This window comes from Pinus tabuliformis, chromosome 4_2 (assembly GCF_031772625.1).
Source record: "Pinus tabuliformis cultivar Carrire ecotype Pingquan chromosome 4_2, CPIR1, whole genome shotgun sequence".
In the NCBI taxonomy this organism is placed as follows: domain Eukaryota; kingdom Viridiplantae; phylum Streptophyta; class Pinopsida; order Pinales; family Pinaceae; genus Pinus; species Pinus tabuliformis.
The window spans coordinates 1,010,340,209-1,010,356,636 of record NC_142304.1 but is presented as its reverse complement, the minus strand read 5'-3'; the positions used below and the strand labels follow the sequence as shown (position 1 = coordinate 1,010,356,636).

Here is a 16,428-nt window from a genome sequence, read left to right as displayed (position 1 = left end):
GAGTAGGAAAGTTAGTAAGGGAAAAGGCACCTTTGGAGACTGTCCACTCAGATTTATGCGGACCAATGCAAACACCATCAATTGGTGGCAGCCACTACTTATTGACCTTGATATATGGTTGCACAAGAAAGACATGGGTCTATCTCCTAAAACAGAAAGGTGAAGTGTTTGAGCGCTTGCGCCAGTACAAGGCTCTTGTTGAGAAGAAAAGTGGACACTACATCAAAGTCCTCATGGCTGACAAAGGTGGCGAATAGATCACAAATGTTTTCCTTCAATTTTGCAGGGAGCATGGAATTCAAAAGTAATTTGCAACAATATATACACCTCAACGAAATGGTGTAGCAGAAAGGAAGAATAGGACCATTATGAAAATGGTGAGTATGTTGAAGGAAAAACATTCTCCAAACGATTATTCGGCTGAAGTTGTTGCATGTGCAACATATATCTTGAATAGATGTCCAACCAAAATCATCCAGAACGTGGTTCCTGAAGAGGTATGGAGTGGAAGAAATCATCGTGTCACTCACATGAGAGTCTTTGGATGTGTGGCATATGCACATGTCCCGGATGAGTTGAGGAAGAAGTTGGACAACAAGGAGGAGAAATGTATATTTGTTGAATAAATTAATGAATCCAAGGCATACAAGCTTTACAATCCATCAACCAAGAAGGTCATAATCATAAAATATGTGCAATTCATATAAGATGAAGCATGGGATGGAATTTTAGAGAAGAGAGTGAATGTCAAAGCATGTATATCACATGAGGACAAAGAGGAATTGACAACAACAAGTAATTCCTCAACAATGACTCCCTCGACACCTATTCAAGCGCAACAAAGCAGATAGCAAGGAACAACGTCACATAGTCAAGCAAGTGCTTCTCCAAGCATGCCGCAAAGCACAACACCAAGTGACATGTCAAGCTCATATTCAACAAGCACAAGAAGACCAAAATTCAGAAATTTAAATGAGATTTATGAGCAAGAAGAAGTTGATAGTAGCACTAGTATGAATTCATTATTTTCTTTTTTTTCTCATGTAGATGGCCCAATCGAATTTGAAGATGTAGTCAAAGAAGAAAAATGGCTTGTGACAATGGAGGAAGAAATTAAGCCAATAGAAAAAAATGACATATGGGAGCTAGTTGACTTGCCGCAAGGAAAACAAGTCATTGGAGTGAAGTGGGTCTATAAGACCAAAAGCGACATTGAGGGAGAGATTGAAAGGCACAAAAAGAGATTATTCAGAGACATTTGTGTGATTTGCGAGGATGGAGACAGTGCATACAGTTGTGGCGATTTTCGCGCAACATAAATGGAAAGAGTATCAAATGGACGTAAAATCAAGGTTCTTGAATGGAGTGCTGAAAGAGGAAGTATAGGTTGTGAAACTACCTGGTTATGAGGTAGAAGGCAAAGAATACAAAGTGTATCGGTTGAGAAAAATCTCTTTATGGGCTAAAGCGAGCACCGCATGCATGGTACAACACGATAGATGCCTACTTGTTGGACAATGGTTTCGACAAATGTGACAGAGAGCCTACCCTCTACAAAAAAGAGAGTGATGGTAAGATTATTATTGTCGTATTATTTGTAGATGATCTAATTTTTACATGCAATGATGGTATCCTCATCACTAATTTCAAAGAAGTCACGAAGAGTGAATTTGAAATGACTGAGTTGGGGTTGTTAAGGTATTTTTTGGGTGTAAAAGTAAAGCAAACTGGAAATGACATTTTCATCTCTCAAGCAAAGTATGTAGTAGAAATTTTGGAGAGGTTTAAAATGAAAAACAGCAAGCCCACACCGATTCCAACTGTCATGGGGTTGAAGTTGAGAAAAGAAGATTGCAATAGCAATGTCAATCTGACATTATACAAAAGTATGATAGGCATCTTGATGTATTTGACCGCCACTAGGCCAGATATAATGTATGCAGTGAGCTTGGTGTCAAGGTTCATGGAGAAACCCAAGGAGACACATTGGCAAGTAGTGAAAAGGATTCTAAGGTATGTCAATGGGAAAAAACAGTATGGCGTTTGGTACAATGCAACAAATTATTTCAGGTTGGTTGGTTACATTGACAGTGATTGGCTAGGAAGTGTCAATGACAGAAAGAGCACATCGGGATATGTTTTTCATTTGGGTTCCAGAGCCATTTCATGGGCTTCCAAGAAGCAGCTGATAGTTTTATTATCAACAGCAGAAGCTGAATATGTCGCTCAACAAGTGGAAACATGTCACGCAGTTTGGATGAGAAGGATGTTGAGGGATCTTCACCATGACTAAGAGAGAACGGAAATTATTTTCTGCGACAACACATCATCAATTGCATTGTCAAAGAATTCTGTATTTCACAAGAGGACCAAGCATATTGATGCTAAATATCATTTTATCATAGAGTTGATTAACAATGATGAAATTGTGTTGCAACACCATAGGTCACAAGAACAATTTGCTGATATTTTCACAAAACCATTGGCACATGAAAGTTTTGTTTATCTCGAAGATTGTTTGGGAATTGCCAATGGAATTATTTATGATTAAGGGGGAGTGATGGAAATAATAATGCCAACCACCGCCTTAAACACACTGACAAACACCATGCTTTCCTAGTCAACAACTGCATGGTTACGATTTTGTTTGCAGGCGAAGGGACTGAAGTCAGAGCAGAAGTAAAACGTTGACCATTCCGCAATGCAACAGAGAAGTTAAGGCATTTAATTAATTTTGGTAAATAGATATGGGCAAGCATTCACTCTGCGACTGTTGCCCACACTCCACAACACCTGCAAGTTCATAAAACCAATTACTATGTAAAATCTCTCATGTTGCGTATTAATTATTTTATCTTTCATGTACTAATTTCAAATTTGAATGTTGAGATAAATATGGATGTAAAAGTCATTTATGTTGTTGGGAAATTTGGAGAGTGAGAGAGGGTGAAACCCTGTGAGGTAGTGAGGAGAAAATCATGGAGAAATATTGGTGGGCGTGTGAAAACTATTTTATATAGTTTTACAGACCCATGCGTAAATCACACTAAGTCTTTTGTATTTTTCACTAGGAGCTGCAGTGTCCACTTATCAAGTGAATGTATTTCCTTATCTTTTAACATATAATAGAAAGTGTGGCTTGTTGTGTTATGGTGTTAATCTTTCACAAGTAGATTTACCGCAACCCTTTTTGTTTTACCCTGTTTTGTCGTGAATTAGTTTTGTGTTTTATTAAGCCTCTGTGTAGTTGCGATTTCTTTAACGCAACATAATACTTACCTTCCTGCAACTAAAGTTGACTTCGCCGCAACTAAAGTTGACTTCCCCGCAACCAACTTTTGAGCTAGACTCCTCAACTCTGCCCTGTGAAATTTTATAGCACGTTCAAGGTAGATGATTTCAATTTTTTACTGCAATCATGGGAGATTGAGTACTGCATAGTGTCATACTCCTCCGTTGCAGCTAAGTTTTCCTAACATCTTTATATAAATGTAAAATATGATTGGTTTTGAAGCAGTGTTACAAATCTTGGTGGGGTTTACCTAGACCCCTAGGTGAAATTTGGCTTAGCCCAAAAAATGAGGTAATTTAATCTCGTTGTGAGTTGAATTCAAAACTAATGAGTCTCACTCATGACTCGTCGAGTGACTCGTCGTGAGTACTAGCGGTTTAGCCGAGTTTTTCCAGAGTCTGAATTTTCTCCATTGATGTTATATTATTAAAATTTTCTGTATTATCGCAGTTTTTTCTAAGTTCTTTTCTGAGCCAGTTTCAAGCCCTTACTCTTTAGCCTTGCTGACCTTTTTACCAAACCAATTAAGGATTTTTAATAAATATAATTTCAATTTCCAAGATTAATGTGGATCTATTGAAGGTCAATTTTATCAACATTTCGTTGTTAATTCCAGGAAGGAAAACCTCTTGTCTGAAATGTTTTCAGACCAGCAGAGGAGCTCTTAATTCAAGACAGGTATACAATCACTTAGAAGTTGAACATGTTTGTAGGTTGAGCTTTTGTAAATCAATCCATGGTTTTATGCAGATCTCGATATAAGATGTATTTTCACATAGCTAGTCTTACGGGCTCAAAAAACTAAGTGCAAAGTTGATTCTTAGTGATGGAAGGTATAAAGGCTAGATTATAGGATGATTTATAAAAAAATTCTAAATTACTTCTTGATGGCATGTGTGGAGAAAGTAAACTATGTTGTCATCATAAATGGGATTCCTTCCCCTAATTTTCTAGCAGGAAGAGGATTGCGTCAATGATGTCCCCTATCTCCTCTCTTGTTTATCTTGGCAATGGATTCATTAAGTATTCATATTAACAAAGCAGTCAGTGAAAACAGATGTCGACCTATGAAGATTTGCAGAAACAACTACATCTCGCATAACTTATTTGTAGATGATGTGATCATATTTGTAATGCTATGCAGAATCACTTGGATTCGTATTCATGATATTCTAAAAAGATTCCAAAATGCTACTGGCCTTGAAATAAAAAAATAAAAATCCATCCTCTTCCATAATGATTTCAACATGGAAATAGTAGATTGGATATCTGTGTTGTTTGGGATAGAGACGCAGTCCATCAAGAATGGATTAAAATATCCGGGGTTTCAGCTGAAAGCAAAGGGATACTCTAAAGTGTATTGGCAATGGATAATAGATAGGTACTATAAAAAGATATTAGCTTGGGAATATAAGTGCCTATCATTGGCAGGAAGAATTATTCTAACACAAGTAGTATTAACACAAATCGATGTATACCGGGCACACTTATTCTTCCTCCCTGCAAGTATCATCCACAAAATGAACAAGATAACTGCAAACTTCATATGGGGTGGCAAATCAAAACAGAGAAAATATCATCTTACTACAATGGAAAATATCTCTATGTCAAAGAATTCAGGTGGATGGGGACTATTGGACTTGAGGACTTTTGGGAAGGCACTCTTGTGCAAATCACTGTGGAGAGGGATTTATGGAGAGGGTCCTTGGAGCATCACAATAAAGAAGAAATATATGGGAGGCAAAGATATAGCACACTGGTACAGATTAGGGAGGATCAGAGCCATGTATGGATCAGCTATATGGCTAAGCTTCCGCAAGATCGAGCATTATTTTCTAAGGAATTTGGTATGGAACTTCCAATCTGGTAGCAGGATCCTCATTGGAATAGACCCTTTCATGTGTGGTCGAGAGAAGATAACTCTTCCTGAAAGACTCCTAAATTTCTTCCATAGGAAAGGCTTTTTCACATGGGATAAACTCATAGCAGCATGGCAGGGCCCTATCCCTCTTTGGAAAGAGGCTGACAGTCTGGGGATGTCTGAGTCTTTGGCAAGGCAATGGAACATAATCAAAGATGGCTTGAGAAGCTGTGGAATACATCGTTCTATGCTAGAAGATGTTCTTATCTGGAAAGTGCCAAAAGCAAGTGCTCAGGTTTGTGTAAAAGACATTTACACAAACTTGATTGGTTTAAAGACCACACATTCTAGCCCAATTTTTCCATCAATTTTTTGGAAGACCGGATGTCCCCCCAAATTAACATATTTCTCATGGTTGGTCTACTATAATAAAAACCTGTCTTGGGAAAATCTGAAAAAAAAAGAAACTGGCACGGGCCGGGCTTTTGCTTAATGTGCAAATCAGCCGAGGAAAGAAACTATCACATGTTCTTCCACTGCCAAAAAACTCTACAATTATGGCATGAACTGGCAGTTTCTTTCGGTTTCCCTCTTGTGACTCATGCATCCACGCAAGAAGCTTATGACTGGTGGAGTGGACAGAAAGATGCATGGAGACCAATAATTATCATAGTTCTGTGGTGTACATGGAAGTGGAGAAACAACATAATTTTCAAAGCCAGAAAAGAGCCTTTCACGACAATTCAACAAAATATTGTATCCATCTATGATTCCTTGCCGGCAAAGAAACACAAACGGAAAAATGCCAATTGAAATGAGCAAGAAGATAGTCACTCAAGGGTCCCGAGAGCGTATTTTGATGGCGCTTCTCAGCAAAACTCTTGTGGCTGCGGGGTACATATCATAATGGATGAGAACCTCCAATATCTCATTTCATGGAATGGGGGAAAGGGCTCTAACTGCATGGCTGAGGCAATGGCTCTAGGGGGTCTTCTTGCCTTCTGCATCTTTTTTTATATTCAGTTTGTTACAATCTTTGGGGAATCCAAAATCATGGTTCATCATGTGATGGGAAAATGCCACACCAGAAGCCCACACCTTGCAAGATGGATGGACAGAATCATGTATCTATGGGGAATAGTGAAAGGATACACCATTCAACACATTTATATATCCCAGAACCAACAAGTAGATATTTTATCAAAGGAAGGTCGTCTATCAGAAATAGGTACCTGGAACATGAAGGTAATAGTATGCGAGAAATCCTTCTCCATCCAGGATTTCTCCATCCCTGCTTCTTAATTCTCTTTTTGATACTCTCCAAGTATGCATTGTTATTTTGTCCTTTTTTTTAATCTCATCGAATATGTGTGGTTTATGAATGGTTGAACTATCTTGAAAACAAGTTTATACTTCAGAAAATATCATGTGTTGTGTTAAAAGTCTTGTATATGTTAGCTATGTAACAGCTCAGATCACTTTCATCCTGGATGGACATCTCATCTAGTTTTGTTTTTTTTATTCAAACCTCTTCAACTTTTATGAGCTTTATGATGTACTATCTGTTATATTTATATTGTCTCAATAAAATACAAATCATGCTTTTTCGTTCTGAAAAACAAATCTGGAAGTGTAATTTGATGGCCTTTTGTGTCACTAGTCCTACTATTGCAGAGAAAAGGGCTGCCACTGTACAATGCTCGTCTCGAACAAGTTCACTCAGGGTGGGAGGTGAGATTCTCATGAAGCATTATAGCCAAATAAGTTGTTTTGTCAAGGAGTTTTGAGCTCGCTTCTATCCTATGAGATATGAAGAAAGTGAATAACAATTCTATGATTTTTTATCTCATAGGCATGTTGATAAATTTTCTCATTTCACTTAATAAAATTTATTGGAATCTATGTACCTCATAATTGCTTAGAGAGGCATTCTAAGCTCGAGTATGACTCCGATGTGTAAGTATGTCTATGCTCAATGTTAAATTTTAGCTAATGCCTGCCAACATAAAAATAAAGAATTAGAATTAGAAATAATGTTTATGTTCATCTCTCCACTAAATAATAATAATTAGAATAGAAAACATTTCAATACAACTATCTCACGGGTTTAATAGTTCTTTTATCATATACGATGAATTTGAATGGATCATAAATTTACCTTCAAAAAAATTTTTACCACATTAAAATTCCAAATTAGGTAAAATTTTAAACATCTTTACTTTTTACTAAAGTCACTACCATTTTTTAAATCAAAATAAAAAGGTTAATTCAACAAAAAAAATTCAGAAACTTGCTTAAAAATCTTTTAATATTTCTTTTAATTAATTATTTGTAAAATTATTCTTTAAAAGGGAAACCATTTCTTATGGATATATTCAAATATATATATACACATAAATATTTCCATGTAAAGTTGTAATATTCCAAAATATTCATTTGATGTAGTTTTATTATAAATTTTCTTTTTATGTGATGTAAAAAGCATTATTAAATCTACTATTAATATTGAACATATTAATATTATTATTAAATATAATATTAATATTAATATGTTATAATATTAATGTTATTCAACTTAATAACTTTTAATTAATATAATATTAGATTTAATGTAATATTATCTTTTAATATTATAATGATATATATTAACTCTAGATATATATGGGAGGGAAGAACAAAGACATACAGTGATAGAGGTGGAGAGGTAGAGGGAGTGAGAGAAATGAGGAGAGAGGGAGGGATAGAGAGATCGAGTTGGAAGGAGAGAAAGGGAGGGAAGAAGAAAGACATAGGGAGAGAAAAGTGGAGAGATAGAAGGAGTGACAAGGAAGTAATGGAGAGAGAATGTTTATGCTTGGGGTGAGATAGAGAGACAAAGAAGGAGATATGGAGAGAAGGGGGGGAGAGAGTGACAGGATTGGAAGGAAAAGAGAGAGAGAGAGAGAATTGAGGGGGAGAGATAGAGGGAGGTGGGAGAGAAAGGGAAAGAGAGGAAGGAAGAGAGTGATGACTTGAGAGAGAGAAGGGGAGAGGAAGGGAGAGAGAGAGGAAGGTAAGAAGAAAGAGATATAGAGAGAAAGGTGGAGAGAGTGAGAGGGAGCGATAAGGGAGATGGAGAGAGATTGAGAGAGGAGAGAAAGAGGAAAGGGAGATAGAAGGGGTTAGAGATGGAGAAGAGTGGAAGAGAGAGAGAGAGAGTGAGGGAGAGAGAGAGTAGATAGATATCGAGAAAGAGTGTGTATTTTTTGGGGGTTATATAGAAAGACCAAAGAGGGGCAGAGGGAGATATAGATATAGATGGAAGTTGAAGAGAGGGAAGAAGAGAGAGATAGAGAGAGGGAGAGATAGATAAATATGGAAAGAGAGAGAGTTTGTGTGTTTGAGGGGGGTGATATAGAGAGACAAATAATGAGTGATGGAGGGAGATATAGATATAGATGGAGGGGAAGAGAGGGAATAATATTTCTTTCACTAAATGCATTGATTTCAATGAAGATGGTGATTTCTAATCCTATTTTATTGCTTGTATTGAAGGAGATAAACTAAATTAGAGGGGAGAGGAGGAATGAAGAGATAGAGAAGGAGAAGAGTGAGAGAGGGAGAGAAGGCTAAGAGAGAGAGAGAGAGGAAGACACAAAGATTCAGGGGGGAGAGGAGGAGAGAGAGAAGGAAAGAGTGAGGGAGAAAGTGACAGGGTTGGAGGGAAGAGAAAGAGAGAGATAGATGGGGCATAGAAAGGGATAGAGAGGAAGGACGTGAGAGAGGAGGAGAGGCAAAGGGAGAGAGAGGAGGAAAGAGGGATGCCCAAAGATATGGTGTCAAAAGGGTAGTGAGGGAGGGAAGAAGAAAGAAATAGAGAGAGAGAAGTGGAGAGAGAGAGAGAGAGAGAGGAAGTGACAAGGGAGAGATGGACATATTGTGTGTATGTTTGGGGGTGAGATAGAGATACAAAGAAGGAGAGATGGAAGGAGATATCGCTATCGATGGAGGAGAGAGAGAGAGAAGAATATTGGTTACATTGGCTGCATTGATTTTAATATACATGGTGATTTCTAATATTATTTGATTTCTTGCACTAAATGAATTTATTTTAGTGTAGATGTTGATTTTTAATGATATTTGATTGCTTGCACTAGATTCATTGGTTTAAGTGTAGATGTTGATTTATAATCTTATTTGATTGTTTACACTAGATGCATTGATTTCAATGTAGATGTTTTCTAATTCTATTTGTTTGTTTGCACTAAAGGCATTGATTTCAATGTGTGTAGTTATTTATAAGCCTATTTGATTGTTTGCACTAGATGCATTGATTTCATTGTTGATGGTGATTTATAATCCTATTTGATTGCTTACACTAGATGCATTGATTTCAATGTAGATGTTGATTTCTAATGATATTTGATTGTTTTAGAGAGAAATTTATCCGGAGAAATCACATCAAATAATTTATTGGAGCCAACGTTTCGAACCCTCCACTATAGTTCATCATGAGGGCAAAGGTGGAGTATCTGATCTAAAATTAACAATATATATATATATAGGTGGAGATGCTTCAGAGAAACAAAAATTATCAATTGATCCTTTAGAAATTCAAAAATAAAAATTAAATTTTTTTGAAACGTTATAAAGTCAAAGTAAAATGAAAATGAAAATAGTAATTACAAACGCCCATGGGGCTTTGGGTTGACGGTGAATAGGTGTACTGTTAAGGCACTCCTTACGATAGGTCAGTGGTTCAATTTCTAAAGCCTCTCTGAAATTCCTATGATGGAAGTGATCAATTTTGGCTAAAACTCGAGAATCCTAAATACATATGTGGTGTTTAGTATTAGACACATGCATTGGCTGTCTTCACTAGTTGCATTGATTTCAATGTAAATGTGATTTCTAATCCTATTTGATTTCTTGCACTAGACGCATTGATTTTAGTGTAAATTCTTTCTAATTCTATTTGATTACTTGCACTATATGCATTCATTTTAGTGTAGATGGTAATTTCTAATTATATTTGATTTCTTGCACTGGATGTATTGATTTCAATGTAAAGGTTGATTTTTATTATATTTGATTTCTTGCACTAGATGCATTGATTTCCATGTAGATATTTATTTCTAATCCTATTTTATTGCCTGCATTAGATTCATTGATTTCAATCTAGAAAAAATTTTCTAATCATATTTCATTTCTTGGATTAGATGCATCGATTTCAGTGTAGATGCTTATTTTTTATTTGATATAACTGGAGGTATGATGGTATGCTAATTTTAGAGTGATTAGATTAATAGTGTGATTGATTTTAGTGTAAGCACAAAAAAATTATTGACAATGTGAATTGATTTTTGTGTTATAGTAATTCAACAAATTAAGTTTGGAGAGAAAGAGAGAAAAGGTAAGATGCTTACTACAATAGCTCGAGATAAATATTTGAATGGTTTATGATTTCAAAAATTGTGATACCTAAAATTAAATGAAATAGATCAGCAATATCAATGCTGCTGCAAGCTATTGACAAGATTTTCTTCCTTATTCATCACCAACTAATTACTAATAGACAATTACATACACATATATAAATATAACACAAAAATGATACCATTCACAAACATTACCATCAAAATCGAAACACATAAACACACAAACCACTCAAAGCATCCAAACAGAAACACACACAAGTCACTCAAAACATCTAAACACAAACATACAAAAAATTCAAGGCCAACAACAAAGGCTAAATTAAAGAACAAAAATATATGTTCATGTCAAGAAAACAAAACATAATGTAAATTTCAAAGTATGAAGTTTATCTCAAACATATACAGAATAATGACCATCTAAAAATATGTCATTGTTGCCCTCAATTGGATCTAGCCTAGATCCATCTAACTCTGCATCTATCATGCACTGAGAGGGATCGAATCCCTCGAGGTGCAAGCCTTTCCTCAAATTATACACTCCAAAAAGAAATTTTTCACCTCGAGGGATTTGATCCCTCTCGGCGCGTGATAGATCTGAAGTTATATGGATCTAGTTTATATTCCAATACCCACATGGGGTAATCATCCTAAGATATTTACTCTTGGAGGATTGAGTATGAAGACGTCTCACTACTATTGTCCCAGAAGATGTGAGTTTGATTAACAAGGTTAGATAATATACCTTGCTTTTATTTCTCCCGTGATGTGTGTTTCCTAAATGGATTCTGCATGAAAAAACTACGACATTGGACATAAGAAAATAAAAATGCAAGTATGAAATAATCTGATAAATATAAATAATAAGGGAAAGGAAAATTTGAGGTTAAGGATTGAGAAGATTATGAAACCATTAAATCAATTCAAATTGTAATGAATAAACACCAACCTTTCACCCTTGCGGTGAATCCTTCAACTTGAACTACCATTACACCATTTAAACATGGAACCAACAAAATGACGGAAAATAAGTGTTTGTTTTGAAATTCGAAAGTATCTTGTCTTTGTGCATCAAATGATTACACAAGGTTTCTTGGTAGACAATATTTCATTTTTCTTTCTGTACTATAAACAATAATGCTTGAAGATCTAAATGTAGCTCCAATTAGAGCTATAGTGCTGCTTCATGCATGCGCACATAATCCCACTAGTATAGATCCTACACAAGACCAATGAGAAGAAATTTGACAGTTAATAAGATCAAAAGGTCTGCTTCCATTTTTTAATAGTGCTTATCAGGTTAGCTAATATCAACACAATGAAACTTTCATTCCTATATGATATTTTCCCCATCATGTATGGTGAAATTAAAGGATATATTTTTTTACCTTTTTTTCATCCATACGTTATGTATACTGAAGGTTTCTTTAAATTGTGCAATAAAGCATGAACATTTACTTAATTTATTCAAGGATTTTCCAATGGAAGATTTGATGCAGATGCATACTCTATTCGTTTGTTTGTAGGACATGGTGGTGAGTTTTTTATTTCTTAGAGTTATGCAAAGAATATAGGGTTGTATCAGGAGCATGTGGGTTCTCTTAGTATTGTAAGGACAAATAACCTCAAAACCATTATGGTTTGAAGGATAAGTTTTATTTGTAAAATTATTGTATGTGTCAGTTGAAATAAACTATTTGAACTTGTCATATGCTTGAATATCACAATTTTTGAATATCCAACCCTCAGATTAATTTCTTGAAGTGAAAACTTTATTGTTACAATGATATTTTGTTTAATATATTTTAAATAATTTGAATGATGTTCTTTTAGGTTTGTAGGAGTGCAATAGTGGAAACTAGAGTTAAAGTCAGTTGAAATTGGTTATTCAACCAATGTACTTAAGCCCTCCTATTCATGACGCTTTGATTGTGTTAACCATTCTCAATGACAGGAAAGTATTTAATATCTACATTTCCTCTAGCATGTAATGATAGAAGTGTTACTACTTAATGTCTTTTTCATATTGACAATATTGTACCTAATGCGGGAATATTTCTTATAGTTGGATTGTTGAGTTAAAAAACATGGTAGATCACATTATCAACATGCTCCATTAAGCATTTGCTGTGTATTTTTCCCAAACACTTGTCTTAGGCTAGACAGAATCTGCAAAGGGAGGAGTCCCCTGAAGTATTGGTGCTATTCATCCATAAGACATAGTCAGGCCTCCGGCCTCCTTATTGGTCATTGGGCATCATAGGAGGTTGAGCCCCTAACCTGTGTTGTCATCCGATTGGTTTAAAATCACGTCCGTGATACCCATCTAGTAAACTACAATAGAGACCATTGTGAGCTGAAAATAATTAGAAGTCGGATTGCGAGCATAATATTCGATTTTCATAGACAAAATAAATCACTGACCTCGACCTCTGATGAAACCCTATTAACTAATTGACCAGAAGATAAATTCTGGCCTTTGGGCTTCTTGTTAGTCGCTCGACATCAAAGGAGTTCAAACTCCGAAAAATAAGTCGGGGCTGACACCCCAACCTACATGATCATCTGATTGGTTGAAAAGCGCGCAAGAGATATGCATCAAGCAGACACTAGTTGAGACCATCGTGACCTGAAAATAATCAAAATTTGTTGTTGTGGGCATAGTATTTGACTTTTGCAGACAAAAAAAATCGTCGACTATGACCTCCAATGGAACCTCATTAACTTGTTGCACAGAAGACAAATTCAATCCTCTGGGCTGCTTATTGGTCGCAAGGCATTAAATGAGGCCAACCTCTGAGCAATAAGTTAGGGCCGACCCCTTGACCTGTGTGGTCATCAAATTGGTTGAAAAGCGTGTGGGTGATACTTGTTGAGTAGACAACACTGAACGGAGGAGTTGCTACGAAAGAAGAGGGGCGGGGGAAATGCAGTAGGAAGAAAACCAAGGTTTTGAACTACCGCTGAAACATGCCTCCATGAAAGGACACTCAGGAAGGAGCTCCACTCCCTCCTATAAGCAGATTGTGGCTAATAAGGGAAAAACCAATGGAAAATGACAGAGAGCCTCCATATGGAAAGGAGAGAAATAATGAAGAAGAACAGGAGGGTACTAAGTCAAGCGAACACAATGATGCATTGGAAAATGAGGAAGGAATCAAGGAACAAAGCACTAAAGACAAAGCTCACATGGGACCATGCAAACCCAAGGTAGCAGCAACTCCAAGAGTCATTTTAAATGATCTAGCGCTGCAGGCGCATAGGGATCACATGCAAACTTATGCAATCATTTGTAAATTCATGGGGGTGTGGCCCACTGAAAAAGCTTTACAAACATGGATTAAATACCACTGGAAACCAAAAGGTAGCATTGACCTACATCTTGGGTCCAAGGGATTTTTCACTGTATTTTTTGCAAATATTGAAGATAAGGACAGAGTGTTTGAAGGAGGGCCATACTTTTATGCTGCAGCTGGCCTCTATATGCGACCTTGGACCATGAACTTTGTTCCGGAACACGAAACTTTTACTTCAATCCCAGTCTAGGTAAGGCTCTATTCTCTACCTCTTGACTACTAGCAAATAGAATCTCTATCAGCCATAGGAAATAAGTTAGGGCGCTTTGTCAAAGTTTCTGAGGCTACTAGAAGGGGAAAGTATACTTCCTTCGCTAGAATATGTGTGGAGATGGATCTCTCTGGAGCTTTGCCGGATGAGGTTATTCTGGAAGTTTTTGATGAGGAATGGATACAAACGGTAGATTATGAACATATTCCTTTCAGATGTCACAAATGTCATGAACATGGACATCTGTTCCGAGATTTCCCTCTCAGTAAGATCGAGAACAAAAACAATGCGGATATAATGAAGGACCCAGAAAGCTTCTTCAAGGTGGAACACAAAGGAAAGGGGGGCAAAAGAGGACTAAGAACATGCAAAGCGGCAGGACAACAAGTTAACTAGAACATGTTCCAAGTCCTCGAAGCAGATGAAGGTCCAATAGATACTGCTAAAGCAAAGGAAGGAAGCCCAGTGGACGAGGAAAAAGAAGAAGAAAGTGTTCAAATACAAGAAAACAACAAACAAAAAGAATTTATGCTAAGTACTACAGAACAGGCGATGGATCTTGAAATGACCCAAAGTGAGACGGATATGGAGGACCATGAACTCCAGGAAATTCTTGAGAAAGAGAACCTAGACTTAGAAGGTTTCTTGAATCAAGGAACTAGAGATGGGTTAGACTCGTTACCCACAGAGGAGTTCAATAGGGTTTAGTAGTTGTTTTTATGGAAGACCCAAACTACGGGGTTGGACAGACTAAAACACAAAGATAGACAAGGCAAAGAAGGAGTGAAAATGATGAAAAATACAACAGGACTAGCACCCAAAATCCCAAGAAAGAAGAGGGGCAGAAAAAAGTAGAACGAGTTGTTGATGGAATGTGGGAAGCTAATGATAGATTCAGGTAAGATGAAAGACCTATCCAGCTACTCCTTTACTAATCTTTAATTATGAAGTTCACTTCTTGGAATATCAGGGGTCTAGGTAGTAAAAGGAAACAAAGATTACTGAGTAATAGAATGAAACAAGCATCCCCGGATGTGATTTTCATTTAGGAAACTAAGTGTTCCATTCAAAAGATAAGAGATATCCATAGTAAATGGCTCAATAGATTTGAGTTCCTGGAAGTCAAAGCAGAGAATATAGCCAGAGGTATTCTCACTCTCTAGAATCCAAAAAAAATTGACTTAATAGATGCGGAGGAATCTAAGGATTATTTATATATAGTAATGCAACCAGTAGGAGAAAAGGAAACTTCCCTGGTTACAAATGTCTATGGCCCACAAAGAATGGATGACAAACTTAGGCTTCTAAATTCTCTGGAGACTCTCAGAAATAGACATGTAGGAATACCCTAGATCTTAGGAGGTGATTTCAACATGATTAAATCACTCACGGAAAAAAAAGGGGGAACCAGAGTGCTTGGCAAAGACTCTTTGGCTTTTCAAACCTTTATTGATAAGATGGAGCTGGTGGATATTGAAATGAATAACGGAATCTTCACCTAGAACAATAAAAGAGGAGGAGAGTCTCAAGTAGCTTCCAAATTAGACAGATTCATAATCTCAGAGGATCTTATGCTCAATGAAAAGGAAATGGTAGCAAGAGTGCTACCCTTTGGCGGGTCAGATCACTGGCTGGTTCAACTGGAGGTTCAAGGCATTGGTAACCCCAGGAACAAACCTTTTAGATTTGAGAACATCTAGCTTTCCCACCCAGATTTCATCAACAATGTAACCAAATGGTGGGCAGAGGATTTAAACATTCAGGGAACCAGAATGTTCCTCCTACAGAAAAGATTAAAACACATCAAGCTCAGGCTTAAGGATTGGAACAAGAATGAATTTGGCAATATCTTTGAAGAGAAAAAAATGATTGAAGGCAGACTGCTGGTACTTAACCAAAATCTTATCAAAGAGGGCCATGAGAAAGACCAAAGTGATCAAGCCACAAATTATCAGCAACAATGGGAGAATATATGCAAACAAGAGGAAATATTCTGGAGACGAAAATCCAGAGTCCAGTGGCTAAAAGAAGGCGATCCTAATACCAGATTTTTTCACAAATCTACCATGGAAAATAGAGTTCATAATATAATTTCTTTGATTAAGGATAAAATATGAAATAGACTCAAATCCCATGAAGATATAGAGGCAGTTCTAGTCTGGTACTTTAGAAACACAGCACATGCAATATCTTGTGAAAGAGATCACCACATCAGGGACTTCACTAAGCACATACCCACATTAGTTTCAAGAGAGGATAATGTTAACCTTTATAGGCCTATGACCAAAGAGGAG

The 16,428-nt window shown here is 36.6% G+C and overlaps 1 pseudogene; it reads left to right on the top strand.

Annotated features, from left to right (window-relative positions):
- Positions 1-374: 374 nt before the first annotated feature.
- LOC149173046 (aspartate aminotransferase, cytoplasmic-like) lies at positions 375-12,687 on the top strand (annotated as a pseudogene).
- Positions 12,688-16,428: the final 3,741 nt, after the last annotated feature.